At 37.9% G+C, this 14807-nt stretch overlaps 1 protein-coding gene across 2 annotated transcripts in view; it reads right to left on the bottom strand.

Moving 5' to 3' along the window:
- Positions 1–14807, bottom strand: part of cdh19 (cadherin 19, type 2) — a 253887-nt gene that overhangs the window by 81382 nt on the left and 157698 nt on the right. Inside the window, exon 5 of one of the 2 annotated variants that reach the window (XM_088072143.1) lies at positions 2286–2354. The exons of the other annotated variant lie outside the window; for it this stretch is intronic. The gene's annotated coding sequence lies outside the window, so the exon portion shown is untranslated. The remainder of the gene's footprint in view (positions 1–2285; positions 2355–14807) is intronic. 2 annotated transcript variants of the gene reach the window in all.

Genomic DNA, 14807 nt, shown 5'->3' with positions numbered 1-14807 from the left:
TAATTACTATCACTTCCATTTTGAGATACATTACTTGCACCAAGGACAGTACCATGGTGTACAAAATTTATCATGGCCAGTACCATAGTACATTGCTCGTACCACGAAGAGCAGTGATTCCCAATTGGTCCAGCCATACAATCAAGATTTCTCCTTGAGTCATTAGTTCAAGGTCCACTCACAAGAGAAATGACCTCATGTTCAATATTATTTCACAAAATGTAAACAGCACGTTGGCTTGGAACACAATGAAAGGAAAAATATTACAAGAATGAAGTGCAGTTACTTAAAACTGAGTAAATTAATTGTACTGCAACCCAAAAAAAGTGCATATTAATGCTTCAAGACTAGCAACAAAAACGCTGTAAAGGCACAGCATGTTAATAAGCCAAGTAATACCAAAAACAGGGTGAAAACTCACTCTACAGCAGGGAATTGCACTTCAAAATAAAAGATCTGTGCCTACAATTCCCCGTCCTTCAAAATAAAGTATGTTTTTTGTAAGCTTGACATGTTCCCAAGTCACCTAAAGCCCATTATACAGAAAGTCAGGTTAAATCAACAATTGTTGCAGAGTTTCCCACACATACATTTATTTGTGGTGGGCCACCACAAATAAATCATTCACCATCACTAATAGATTTTTGCAGCAGGACTGGTTATTAGGAGCACTATTGGAATACCACTTGGTTATTTATGGCATAGTTGGGGCAGAGACGGGGCGACAGAATGTCAGGCGCATTAAAATTGAAACCTAACCGTTCATTCTGCTAGGTCTAAAACCTAACTTTCACTACAAACTGCCTCTCTCATCCATCCATGTGATCTTATCAGCTGTGGCGGATTGACAGACTGCGTACTTGTAATTTTGTCGGTATCGTAGATCATACCATCTGGATTTCACAATACGCTGGTATACCCAGTACCGTGAGCCCAAGCCTAGTTACAAGTCATTAATAATTCACTGAAACATTGGGTGTAATAGTCCACTTTCCAACCCCCCACCGCTGTCCTCAGTCCTGACAATTCTGTCACTATAACGGATAAAGTCGGCTCTTAAAGAGTCGGGAGGTACAGTATTAAAAATCCTGACCCCTAGCATCACTACTGGAACGGTCAGCTCTCAGCCCACTCCCTGCTACTCTGTGGGGGCGACTACAGAATAAAGCAATACATTTTCAATAAACACACTAAGTGAAAGTCCTATGTTGCAAACGGAATGGGCATTTTCATACTGTGGTCATCCACAATGATATAAATTGATTGAGGGACTTTCTGGAAGAGGAGATCTTGTATGTCAAGACTGAATAAAGGAAATATAAAGCAACATAAAGGCTGACACAATGGGAAGAGTTCATAACGGTGTCAATTATATCATTTCTGCATTCCCAAATAACACATTGTGGTATATTCCTTGTAGCATAGCCAGTAATTACCACAGTATAATTGAAAAAAACATCACCACAGTACCATGGTTCTTTTTTCTAAAAACTATTAAGTTTCAGGACAAAACCTACTTCTCTCACTTTGGCCAGCTGTATGGAACTCTTTGTCTGCTTTAGCTCTTTGTGACAAAGAAGTGGTTTCCTCGCTCGCTGTCTAACCATTCAGGTTATCTTTTTTTTTTGTGGGTGAAGGTGAACAAGAGGGCCTTTTGCACGCAGCCCCATTCTCCAAAAGACCCCTCGATAATTAAAGAGAAGTAGCAGCTTGGGGTTATCTTTGTATCCTGATGCACGGCCATGGAGCCCGGCATTCAAGCACCACTTGTGATCTCTCCGGGCCTCCATTGGGGGACAGGAGAGGTCATGACACTGCCCAGCTTGATCAAGGATTCCTCAGTCTTTTGTTCCCCATAGTTTTCCTCTCTGGTGTGCTATCTTGCTATCGGCAGTCTGTGCTGTGTTGTGTACCGGCCTTTAATGATGAAAAATTAAAATAACTGCACGCCTTTTAATACACTGTCAGGCAAAATTGGCAATACAAGTTAGTATGATAATTAGTATCCGCTGCATTTGTAATCACAGATTGTCTGTTTTATAAATTTTGCACTATTCCAACTCTACAAAGCACACGTAGGGACACACAGATGTCAGTGTCTCTATGATGCATGGTAGCCAGCCTGTTTTCTTTATCAGTGCAGTGTACTGTACTCTTCGGCTCGCTCCCAGCAACATACCTCCCCTGACTCTCAGATAAAACATGGGGTCTGTCACACAGACTTGTGCTGAGGCCCGGCAGGGGAGCCCTAATGATTGCAATAAAAAACAAATGCAAATGATTACCTTGGGGTTCCCTCTTGTGTGGAATCTGTCGCTCAGCCTCTGGCTGTCAGGATGGATCACTGCCATCGTCTGTGGACATGGAGTGTTAGGAAAATAAACACCAACTGGGCCAACGCAGGCAGCAACAATGCAATAACAATAATACTATTATCTGTTACATTGTAGGGTGGCAAGCTAGGACCATTTTTGGTGAAGAATGATGGGTCATGGCTGAGCAGAGACACACCCTGCCAGTCCAAGCCATCAAATTAGCTCGTTTTCATTTGAAAGTTTTGATATTGCAACGTTTTTAACAGCCGTACAGGCAGCCAAAATATTACTTCTTTCATTTGTGTACATTCATGATACTCTTAAACCATTTTCTTTTTTCAAACAAACTATGATGACTTAAGGGAGTTAATGTTGCATGAAATGGCTCGCCGAAACCCGACATTTTCTGGAGCTCAGATGACCAAAAGATAAAATTGTTGTTTAATTTTAATGTGTTTAATGTGTTTAAGTTTGCCAGTTCTGTAGCAAAAGCCCGGAAAAGACGGAAAGAAAGTCTGTTTAATTAGTGCTTACTCTAACAGTAAAAGCTTTTGTGAGTGATCCATGAACTCGGTCTTAGACAATGATGATCTGATAATGTATGATCATTTTCTGTCTTCGCATTTTCCAATTTCCTCTTTTTAATTGTTGACTACAAATCTGTGTTGGACTCTGGTCCTGGTTTGTTTTGATTTGATGGTGTCTTGTAAGCCCATGCGGACTGCTTGCATGACACAATAATAAAAAAAATCATTCAGTCATTCATGTAGAATATTACCTTGTGAAAAAACAAGGTCTCTATCTCCAAATTATCAACTTTGTGTAAGCTAAGAAATCAGTGTAATTTTAAGCTTTGTGATGATGCTTTTCTCAGGCGGTGAACTTTATTATTATTATTATAAGTACTATACTTTGGTGATATCCACACTGATATGTTTCCATTCTAAATAAAAAAGAAATACCCTAACTCTAAAAATGCATATTAGATGACCATTTAAGTACACTGGACATTTGCGTGCTGGTGTAAACATGAAGCAGAGTGTCTAGCCTGCAGTTGTTTGCTTAGTTACAGAAAAACAACGCAGATGACAAAAAGCCAGATCAGAGATTTCTTTGCTTGATGCGACAAGTCCGAACTGTAACTGTAACACATAGGAAAAGGTTGTAAAAGGGGCAAAAAATAATTTGGGAGTAGTGAAAAGCAAATACTGTCGTAAAAAACAAATAAAACAAGTACATTATCCATCTTCACGGAAAGCCATGGTGATGGGAAAGAAGTAACGGTAACCATACAAGAAGGATAAAAACACAAAAGGTATGAAAGGGAAGGCAAATACACTAATATACCACATTTTGGCAAAAATGTAATTCAAAGTCAGTCAGTCAGTCATTTTCTGTAACCGCTTGTCCTTGTAAGGGTCGCAGGGTAATTCAAAGTACTTTACATAAAACAGAAGAACCATCACGACAAAGTACAAAAGAAGCATATTTCAATGCCAGAGAATACCAAATGCCAAAAGTTTTCGCCCATCTAGACTAAGATGCAAGCGTGGAGTTTTCAAACTAAAACGGGGTAAACAGCATTTTCAAAAGCCTTTTTCGGGGTTCCAAAACACCAGAGTGATGTGGACACTACAGGTGTAGAAGTAGCATGCATGTTGCAGGAACAGACAGTATATTGGGCGTAATAAATGTACTCATTATCTTAGCAATTTTACATCCGTAAATTTAAAGAAAAAAAAAGTTGCCATGCATTATGAGTTTTAATGAAAACTAACAGCTATAATTACAGATTACTTTTCAGATTAGGAGTTTACTTGCAAAAAAAGGTTATGAAATGAAGTATTGTTAAAGATTAAGTTACCCAACAGCAGCTTATATGGAGTAGGTAATTAGCCCCACAGCGACCATTTATATAATTAAAGCACTGCATACATGTTTCACATAATGGGCATTCTGTACCTGCGGTTGTTTCTGAGCTATGCAATGCAAAGCACACACATATACTTACAAGAATATTAAATATTAAACATTAACATTAAATACAGAGCCCTGTATTATATAACTCTTCAAGGCAAGGTAAGCTTATGTACAAATACTGAACATTTTACAGAGATAGCTCATGAATGAACTTTTAAAAAAAGACAGGTAAGAGGACTAAAGTGCATCAAACTTTTACATGCCAAAGTTTAAAAAGACACGTAGAATGAATTCAAGAGTATAAAATAGACAAAATAATATGTTTAAAATATGATAAAGATGGCGGTAATAAAAAAAAAAAAGTCAATTAAAAAGGCAAGATAAAAGTGCATTTCCAGTGTAACTCAAAGGTTAAGTGCAATTTCAGTTAAAAGGTAGTCATGAACATAATTAGGCTGTTTTTTAAAGCAGTTATAGTGAGTGCAAATGTAAGATCATCTGGCAGTTTGTTCCAACTGGGGATGGCCAGTAGGCGATTTGTTATTTATTAAATTTTTAACAGGGGCGTTGAACCCGACTGGTCATGAACTTTGAACTGCTTGTGGGAAGAATGAACATGTAAGAGTCTGATAATTCTTGATTTATAAAATCTGTTTTCTCTGTTTACTTTTATCCTCACTTTCTCCTCACTTACTCTTCTTGTATTTCTATAATATATTTTTATATACTAGTTTCTACTTATTTACGTTTCTTATTTCTACTTGCGATAATTCTCTGTGCTGGCATCAGAGCAACTATAATGAACCACAATTTCCCCCCAGAGATCAACAAAGTATTTCTGATTCTGATTCAAACCTGAAGTTCTTGTAGAAAGGTCCTACACTTCGTGCACCCGCTGTCCTTCCCAACCACCACCTTCACAAGCCTATGCCGTATGCATCGCTGAACATAATCCAGGCCGCAATTACAATGTCACAACATAATTAAGACAGCAGTTTAGCCACATACAAATGTTACTGCAAAGAGCTGGGATGGGCTAAATCTGTGCTACAAGTGCTGCACTGATTAAAGTAGAAACACTTCACCAAAATAATAATTCCCAATAATTTACTGGTTATAGATCTGGATGCAGATAGTCAGTGTCTGGGTTCAGACATGGGGATGGGGAGAGATGGCAGGTTAAAAAGGGGGTCGTGTTCGGGTCACTTTGTTAACAAGGAGGGTGGCGTCTCCCCTCAAACTACTGTGGACGGCGTAATAACTAAAAGCAGCTTCACTTTGTTTTACTTGACTTGGAAACAGTTTGCTGATTTGTTCAGGATCAGAAGCTTGTTCAGGATCTGAAATTCATTTGGGTTCTTAGCCATTAAATAAGATATATACACAACCAGCACTAACTTAAAGTCAGTCTTAGAACTGACAGTGAGAGCTATGAACTGGTGTAATTCGTTACAGATATGGAAAACTTTTGTTCTAAACAAAATGTCAAACTCATAAAAAGAAGTGGAATTGCTCTGGAAAAAACAGTATAAACTGCGACTGCGAAATTTCACATTAAATCCCAATTATGTCAAACAAACATGACTAATTAACTATGCTTGATGATGGTATTGTTGCTCATAATTGCCTGACAACATATACTCTGCTCTTGACAGTTTCTGTAATGTTTTATGTATGTGCAGGGCTTCTAAAAATAAGGATATTATAATTAGTGTGCTTGTCGAGTTTTCAGACACAAGCTAAGTTGCCCAGCATTACTGTAATGTCTTTTTTTGTTTTTTTGCTACATATAATTCCCTGGTCAGGCTTAGACAAAAACAAATGCACTCTCTTCCATCCACTTTGTCAACTTGAGGATCATCAGCGTTTTGGTTTTTTTTTTCACCGCAGGCAGAGAAAATGGAAATTAGTCCCGTGCCTGCTGTTGAATGGCCAGAGTTATATTTGAAAATGTTTTGGCTCTAGTAGGTCATAACTAAAGAGTTGAGTCAACACAAAACGAGAGGCTCATATAAAAAGCTTTTTATGAATTATTTCCTAAAGTGTGTCAGGCTTTTGGATTTAGAGGACGAGAGAGGTCAAACCAAACAGGAGCACAGATGCACCAAACAGTATATCACTCTGTAATAAAAAAGAAAGTCATGGCTTTCTGAAATTAGGCCTCGGGGGCTGCATGTTCCACATGAAATCTCCTTCGTTGGTCCTTGGTGAATGGAGCGGAGATGCGATGTTCCACTCAGGGGTAAAATCTGCCTGCAGCCCTCCGTCAACAGGTGAATTGAGACTTGTGGTTATGGCGATGCGAGATTAGTTCAGGGAAAGGCGAGGAAGACTTTCTCTGCAGACGCACGGATCATGCATTGTCTCTGGTAAGCATTTCTACAGCGTAAGCCGGGCTAATCCTCAAGGCAAGATGTATAGCTTCGGTTGCATTTGTCTGAAAATAGACAGTCTGCAGTAAAAGACCGCCTATAATACTTAAAATAACTTACACACTGATTCAGCATTAATTCAAGGTCAACAGGAGCCTCCACTGATGTTTGTATAAACCTATGAAATATAAAATAGTAAGATTACAAGCTTGAGATCACATTATAGCATTGAAATACAAACATACCTGCAGACATATTTGTCCAGCTGGAAATGCCTGCTTTGCTATTTCGCCTATTTTTCGTGTGTGTTGTAGTTATTTGGTCGTTTGGCTCCTTCAGGGCTTAAGGTGGCTATTGGTCAAAACAATCTAAACAACAATGTTATGATTGATTTGTCATGCCGTTATATAAGAGGCTGATATGAAGAGTGTCCTGGAAGACCTGGGAAAGAGATGGCAATAATGATGATTCATTTGTTGTACGCGGGGAAAAACAATATGAGAGGCTTTTGTTTTGGGCTCATTTTGTTTAACGATGTCTTTGTCATTAAGCAAATGACCAGAGAAGAAGACAGAAGTGCTTCTTAAGATATTAGAAACTTCTTTTTAGATGTGATTTTTGCTCGTTTAAAAATAAATGAAAAGAAAAGTTAACTCCACATGCCTCCTTTGATATTTTTGGAATGTGTATGTCATATTGAATGATGGTCAATGGCTACAATATCCCCAGCGCAGGAGCAGGGAATTACAATGAAACATAATGTCATTAGGGCCGTTCTCCAAGTTTTAGGTGGACTTAACTGTCGGCTGAAATGACTTTTCTAATGAACTAAATTTGAATAATGTATTCGCGGACAGATCTGGAACGCTGATATGGTGATGATTAGGATATATGACTAAAGACCAGATGCGGCAAACCACCTCTGTGTGATGCATGACACATTCACATGATTAATGGTGACTTGTGACGTTTGCGCTAGGTTACTCAAACAGCGACTTGTCGTCTGCCAGACAGCTCCTCTCACAGAGATAAACCGCGGGCTCAAGTATTCTGTGAGAGCATGCAAGATGAGGATCTTTATCCGGCTCGTAGATTCTCCTCAGCACTGGGACCTGGCAAAGACAAATTTAAGGCACATGGTGCTCTAAATTTGTATTTTTTTTAACTTTCTGGTAAACAATTGTGGGGATTTCTAAGCACGCAGACTCCTCATTCTTGAAACATTAGCATACATATGTATGGGGTCTGTTTTGATGCAACATAATATGCATGTCTTGAATCAACAGAAATGCAGGGCAAAATCAATGATGTACAATTTATAAGGCCAAAGAAACAAGAGCTTCAACCTTTTTTCTTCCTCAACTGATACTGATTTTCAGCCAGCTTTGTATCATAGCAATGTGGGTAGTGTGTGTTAATGAACTGTGGTAAACTTCCCTCCATTGCCTGGATATACCTGTTAGCCCCCACAGCGAAACTCCTCTGAATGATGCAAAATGTCATATAGCAGAGTTTTGGCCCTCTGGCTGTTGCTTTGACAGGCTGTGCTTCCATATTTTTGTTTTATCCACCACTAATGTCGCCACCGCGGACACAAAGAGTATAAAGTGGACCAAGAGACAGACCCACCTCTCTCCCTCTCTCTCAGACACAGACATTTGCCAATCAAATAGTAAAACTATGTAGAGCTGATCGATTGTAAAGCAAAATTATGTTACTGCACCGCCTGTTTCTGGCCTAAAATGTTTTGAAAAACACATTTTTAGTGCCCTGCTAAGCTGTATTAGTGAGAATCTGTGAACAGGAAGTAGGTGTTATACTGCTTCCTGCAAAGTGAAAATAAAGGACAAAAAACTGAGATCAAACTGTAAAACTAGGCAGCTCTGATCAAATATAAACCAAGATTCTGTTACCACATTGCCTAGTTCTTGCCTAAAATCTCAAAAGAAAGATTTTTTAGTGCACTGATTAGCTGTAATAGCTAGTCTCACGCACTCCTGTGGTCCTGCAGAAAAACTTTGCCAATTCTGGCAGATCATAGAGCCAGAAATTAATAAGATCTTGTGTACCAACACAAATGGTGGTCCTTTGTCATTATTGGTATATTTATTTGGTATATCTTACACTCTTATAACCAACAAACTTTAAAACTTTATAAAATATTAACCTTTTGTGCCAGAAAGTGTATACTTCTGAACTGGATTATGGATAAAGTTCCATCTAAAATAAAATGGCAGAGAGTCATACTTGAACATGTCTAATTAACCTGTAGACTACACTGCAAAGATGATATCTTTCACAAAATATGTGAAAGATATATCTGATGTACATTGGTTTGAATCGGTCTGTATTGTAGATTTGATATCTTTATATTATTAATATTATTATTATTATTATTATTATTATTATTATTATTGTTGTTGTTTTTTATTTATCATTGTTTTTATTATTATTTTATTTTTTATTATTATTATTTATATGTATTTTTCTCACTTATTTATTTATTTTTGCATTGTCTACTTATCTTTTCCTTTTCCCCCTTCTCCACTTCCTGATGTACAAAGATGTACACCTAAATATACTTGTAGTATATATATATATATATATATGCTTGAAAAGCTGTCCCAGAACTAAACAACAGATACCTAGAGTGTAATATGTAGACATGAACGGCGCTGACCAAGCAGCTATATTTGGGGAGTTAGGATGAAAGTGTGTTGGTCCAACAGATTCGAGAATTATGTCACCCACCAGCAGGAGCATTTATTGGTCTGGTACATTCTGGTAGTTGAAGCTTTTTTCCTCTTGAGCAAATGCCAATGTCACAGTCTTTCTCTCTTTTTTCTCTGGTCATGTAGGAGCAATTTCACAAGTATTCATGTCTTTCTACTACATAGACAGCCTAGTTTTATTAAAAGTCTACCTTCCCAGCGGTGAAATATCTCTTTAAAACACCCCAAAACCTTTACCTCTATTTAGGCCTGCATGCACCTCGGTGGAAAAGGTTGCATCGCCACTCGATATCTGAGATGCTCCTGCTTCTTAATCACTTGCGAGAGAATAGCGAGATATGGGCAGCACACAAATCAGGGCCTCTCCATTGCTGATAATGTCCTTGAAGACTCTGCAGCGACTATAGACAACAGATTAACCCAGGCTCGCTCAGGCACCTGCAACGAGACGCTCTCCACATGGGCTTTTTTTTTCTTTTCTTTTGTAGTTGCTGTAATCTTGAGATGTGCATCGCACTTCTAGCAACCAATTAACAAAGGGCATTACACTTAAACCAAGTGTTAAGTTGTATTTTCAGCTTTCTCAAGAGTGTATACACACAAAATGGAGATCAATATGATCTGGCATTGAATGAAGCGCTTGTCTAATAATAGAGGATTTGTTTGTGTCACAGAGACACCTACTGGCTCGACTCTCCTTTGGGGGTTTTGTGCAGAAATAAAAGGACTGGAAACTTAAAGAGTTTACATGAAATGCAGCATTGTGTCCTCAGTTGTCTACATCTATAGCTAAAAGACAGTGTGTTTTTGTGTGAGTGCAACTCATTTGTGCTTTTTTACTCCACAAACAAAGGCAGATGTGTGTAGATTGGGATTTAAGATTCTGATTTAATTAGCTTTGACTCTTGGGGCTGCCTCTAAGGTAGTTGCTCCTACATGCTGCAAAACTCATTATGGATGAATTAATGAAGTGGGACGTACACTTGGCATCATCCATGTGGCATGCACTGATGCATTATGTATTATTATTATTATTTTAGGGCATGAGTAAATCAGGTTTGTTTGTCGGGTGTATATCGGGGACAGCTACAGAGAGGCATATTGATTCTAACGTCAAAATCAAGTCATATAACACAAGTGTTTTATATACTCTGTTAGATCATTATACAAGATACGTATGTGCCGAACACTTTTGATATTGTCTACTTTTGATTTGCAAGACAATGTTCTCTTCCACCACTCCACATCGCTGTCTGGCTGCCTGTATTACATAAAATATTGTTCACTTCAGGTTCCATTTATTCAACTGAGGAAGGTGCTTTACAGTCCATTTCCATTTCCTTTGATTAGATGTGGTTTCAACATGAAAGAATGAAAAGACTTGAGATGTGCTTAAGTACGAGGGGGATACTTTGCGGCGCACTTTATTTGTTAAACCTAGAAATATCACATACACTTTTGAAAGTTCAGCTTGTTAAGAGGAACTGCTTTTTGGCGTTTGCTTGGTCTCGACAGCTTAAAGCTGCGCTAATCAGTTTTTTCATGTTAAGAATTGATCATATGACTTTGTGTAATGTGAAAGGAGTTGCTTGTAGTGACAAATCCACAGAGATAATTACCTTTTCGGCAAAAAAAAAAAAAAATTGGGCAATTACTTTTTTATTCTTATTAATTAAATCAATCAATCAAATAATTGTTTAGTTGAGACAATGTCAGAAAATTGTGGAAAAAATGCCCATTAAAGTGCATAAAAATGATCTCAAAAAGATTTTTCGTCTGACTAACATTCTAAAACCTAAAAATGAAAATTTTGTTATGACATAAAACTAAGAAAAAAAAATAAAATTTTACAATTTTACTTGCTGGAGCAAGTGATTTTTTTATCATGTATTGCTGGAAAAGTGACTTTCATGATTATTGACTAATTAAAATGGATTTCTGTTATGTTTCTGTTGATAAGCTAATGAATGAATTGAATAATTCTATTAGGTCAAGACTGTATGCTACTATGAAGCAGACAAAGTTAAAGACTACCTGGTGAGCAGCACATAGCATACAGAGCCAAATAATTCCTAAACATTTTGTTTAGGCACCATGGGTGTATGGGAGTATCCCCCCAGTGTTCAACAAAAAAACATCATGTTTTTTTCTGGAAAGATAGAAATGCAACCACAGACATAAAGGAGTGACATAAAGTTTGTGAAATATCGTGTTGAAAAACATATAAGTCGCTACAAAGCTACCAAGCTCACAGAACATCCAAGAATTGGACTATTAACATAGTAAAGCAAGTGAGTTGAAAAAAACTAAATAGCCTGTTAGGATGTTTATGCTTACTTCTGCAAAATTAAAAACAATACTGGAGGCAAATTCTGACCGAAAAAGAAAGAATGGAAAGAAGAGTTTTGCGAGCACATCAGAAGTTGCTATATTTATTATTTATCAGAAAAGTATTTGAAGAACAATGTCAGGATAGAGCTTCAGATGACTCCACTTCTGTTGTTGCATGAAACTTCTGACTTCACCCTCACTACGGCTTTTTTATGCATACAAAGGCTTTGTGGAAACATGGCCGTAGCATTTAGCAGCTAAAGACCCATGTATTTCCCTCAGGAGCTGAAAGGAGAGTGAATATTCGTCAGGTAGCCACCACAAATCCAATTTAGTGCTTATGTTGCTCAGTGTTAACTGGAAGTATATATAGTGACCATTTTATGTTTGCCACAACAAGTTCTAAATGTTAAAAACATAAAATGTCAATGCTGTGTTTACAGCTTATTCAGCTGCATTCACATGTTGAAGACATGTAACTATTTCTTCTTTGTATTTCCTTCATAAATAAGCAGTATACAAGTATGGTGGTTTAGCCTGGATCAAACCAGAATGACACGTCCCTGACTGATAATATATGATTGTATTGAGTCAGCTTTGTATAAGCACAGCATAGTAAACAATAGCATGTCACGCCTATGTAATGTGAATATGAGCCCTGTGCACATGTGACACAAGCTCCACAGGAGGTGATAAACATCACCTCAGCATCATAAATATCCCTGCCTTGTTTATTGCATCTTATCGCACCGCGTGGTCGACAATGCATCATTAATTTAAGAACCTTTCTAATGAATGTGAAATGAAAGACTCTCAAGCAAGCAATTTTTCCGCACTTATCGTACGAGGAGAGACTGTAGTGGCTGTATTTTCATAGTCCTCACCTGAGTGCTTGTGAAACTAGTGAGCTCTGCTGTCCCGCTTTGCTAGCCCCTCATCTTTCACCCATGACAGAAATTACATGATTCAATGGTCCCGTGGAAGGAGCTGATGGACAGCCAGCTCTAAAATGTTAATAAACACACTGTTTTATATAGCAGCCTTTCATTTTTCACCAACAAATACAGCTTTAACCTTGCGTGCTGCTGCCCCCCCGCCCCCCCCACTTTATGCTGCAGAGGTTATAGTGACATCTGCAATTCAATTCCCACACCCCCCATCAACAAAAAAAGACATATGTGAAAATAGTCCAAAATGAGATTCCAACACAGCGAGTTCTTGTCCTTGTCACTTTTGATCTCATCGATACAGGCAGGCAGAGTATGAAAGCAAATAAAAGCGGGTTTAATGATTTTCACTAGCCCGCTTGACCTTCCAACTACACTCGAGCGCGTCCTCAAGGAAACGCTCCAGTGCTGCCTGAGGTGAAGTCCACCCGGCAGAACACATACAGGATCCCAGACAAACGCTCCTATAGGGAGCTTGGTTACTGCATTACTCAACCTACTCCAGTGATACTCGATTTAGAGCCTGCAGGCCAAATCTAGGCCCTAATGGGTGCCGAATGGCCCCATAATCATTTTCTAATTCACAATTAAAATATGGGAATTGTTTTTATACTTTTGGTATTAAAAAAAAGTGCCGGAGTGCATAAAACAGCATCAAAGTAGAGCTTGTTTATATTATAAAAAAATAGTACAGTGGAGGATCCCCTACACCCCCAACAGAGGTCCTAGATAAGCCCCTGATGTCCTACAATCCTAGAAATGTCTTTATTCCTAGAAATCTCCAAAAATCCAAGAAATCACTTGATATCCTACAGTCATGCAACATCCTAGAAATGTCCTACAATCCTAGAAATATCCTGAAATTCCAAAAATGCCCCAAATTCTAGAGATGTCCTAATATCCTACAAATGAGCTAAAATCCTAAAAATGATCTGAAATCCTAGAAATGTCTTAAATCCCAGAAATTGCCTACAATTCTGAAAAATCCAAGAAACATCCTAAAATCCTACAAACATGCTGTTGCTAAAATCCTAGAAATGACCCATAATCCTAGAAACATCCAAATATCCTACAGATATCCTAAAATCCTAGAAATATGTATGGGGGGCTGCTGCCACTGGCCCCAGGCCCCCATGTCATTTTGTAAAAGTGGCCCCCAAGCAATGCAAGTTGAGTATCCCTGATCTACTCTGACAAAAAAATAGTGTCCATGTGCGCAGAGAAAGAGAGTCCATTGATTAATGCTGTTTGCATCAATAATAGATAATGATTTGTCTGCAGAAACTGCACAATGGTCACCAAATTAACTCAAATAATGATATTATACTAAATTTTGCGCAGCAGCTTGTTCAAATCGATGAATGATGTGCAACCAGAGTTTCAATATCCTCTCCTCCAGCACATCAAATGATAAATTTGCTCTGAATATTGTTATGGGTCTTTTCATATTGTATTGACCTTTCACTATGATGGATGCTCTTAACTACTGTAATAAGACTTTCACACTGTGCGGGAGATGAGTCAGACATTTTTTTTGTTCTCTTAAGGTACATTTTGATGAGACACAGACAAACTATAGCACTTTAAGTGATTGTGAATTATTGATTTGTCTCATAAAGATTTCCTGAGCATATTACTGTAGTTTTTTACTCTTTCAACACAAACTGAACCTTCATAGAAAGAGAAACAGCAGCTCTACATTATGTAATATATTGTGTGCATTCCTGCCATGAGGGGGAAAGAGAAAAGAGGGTGATTAGTGAATGTATATTGCAATTTAATTAGTGTTTTAATTAAATTACTACTGTGTAGGCACAAGGTCATTAAATTGCTCTATGTAAAATGAGAGATTGCTGCAGTTGAATCAGCCACACACAACCTATTTGAAAGCAGTGCCATCTAGTGGAAATTATCTGCAAGTACAAAAACAATGCTTTGTGTGCAGAACCTCTTTAATGATAAACTGAGTATATGATAAAGTGCTACACACCCTTTCTGTACAAGAAAAAAAAGAAAATCCAAACTACAACGTGTTAATAATGACTTAATTATGTCATAAATGTCCCAATACCTAAAGATGAGGCTGAAAACTTCTGAAAATTGACATTGTGTCATTTTTTGCCAAACTACATGAATAGAGGGATTAAATTAATCATGTTAAATCTTGTAGGTGTCTGTCTGGATGCAAAT

The sequence above is a fragment of the Plectropomus leopardus genome, chromosome 21 (assembly GCF_026936395.1).
Source record: "Plectropomus leopardus strain MGB_pleo_1.0 chromosome 21, ASM2693639v1, whole genome shotgun sequence".
Taxonomy (NCBI): domain Eukaryota; kingdom Metazoa; phylum Chordata; class Actinopteri; order Perciformes; family Serranidae; genus Plectropomus; species Plectropomus leopardus.
Note: the sequence above shows the minus strand (reverse complement) of the source record. Positions and strands in the feature narration are given on the sequence as shown.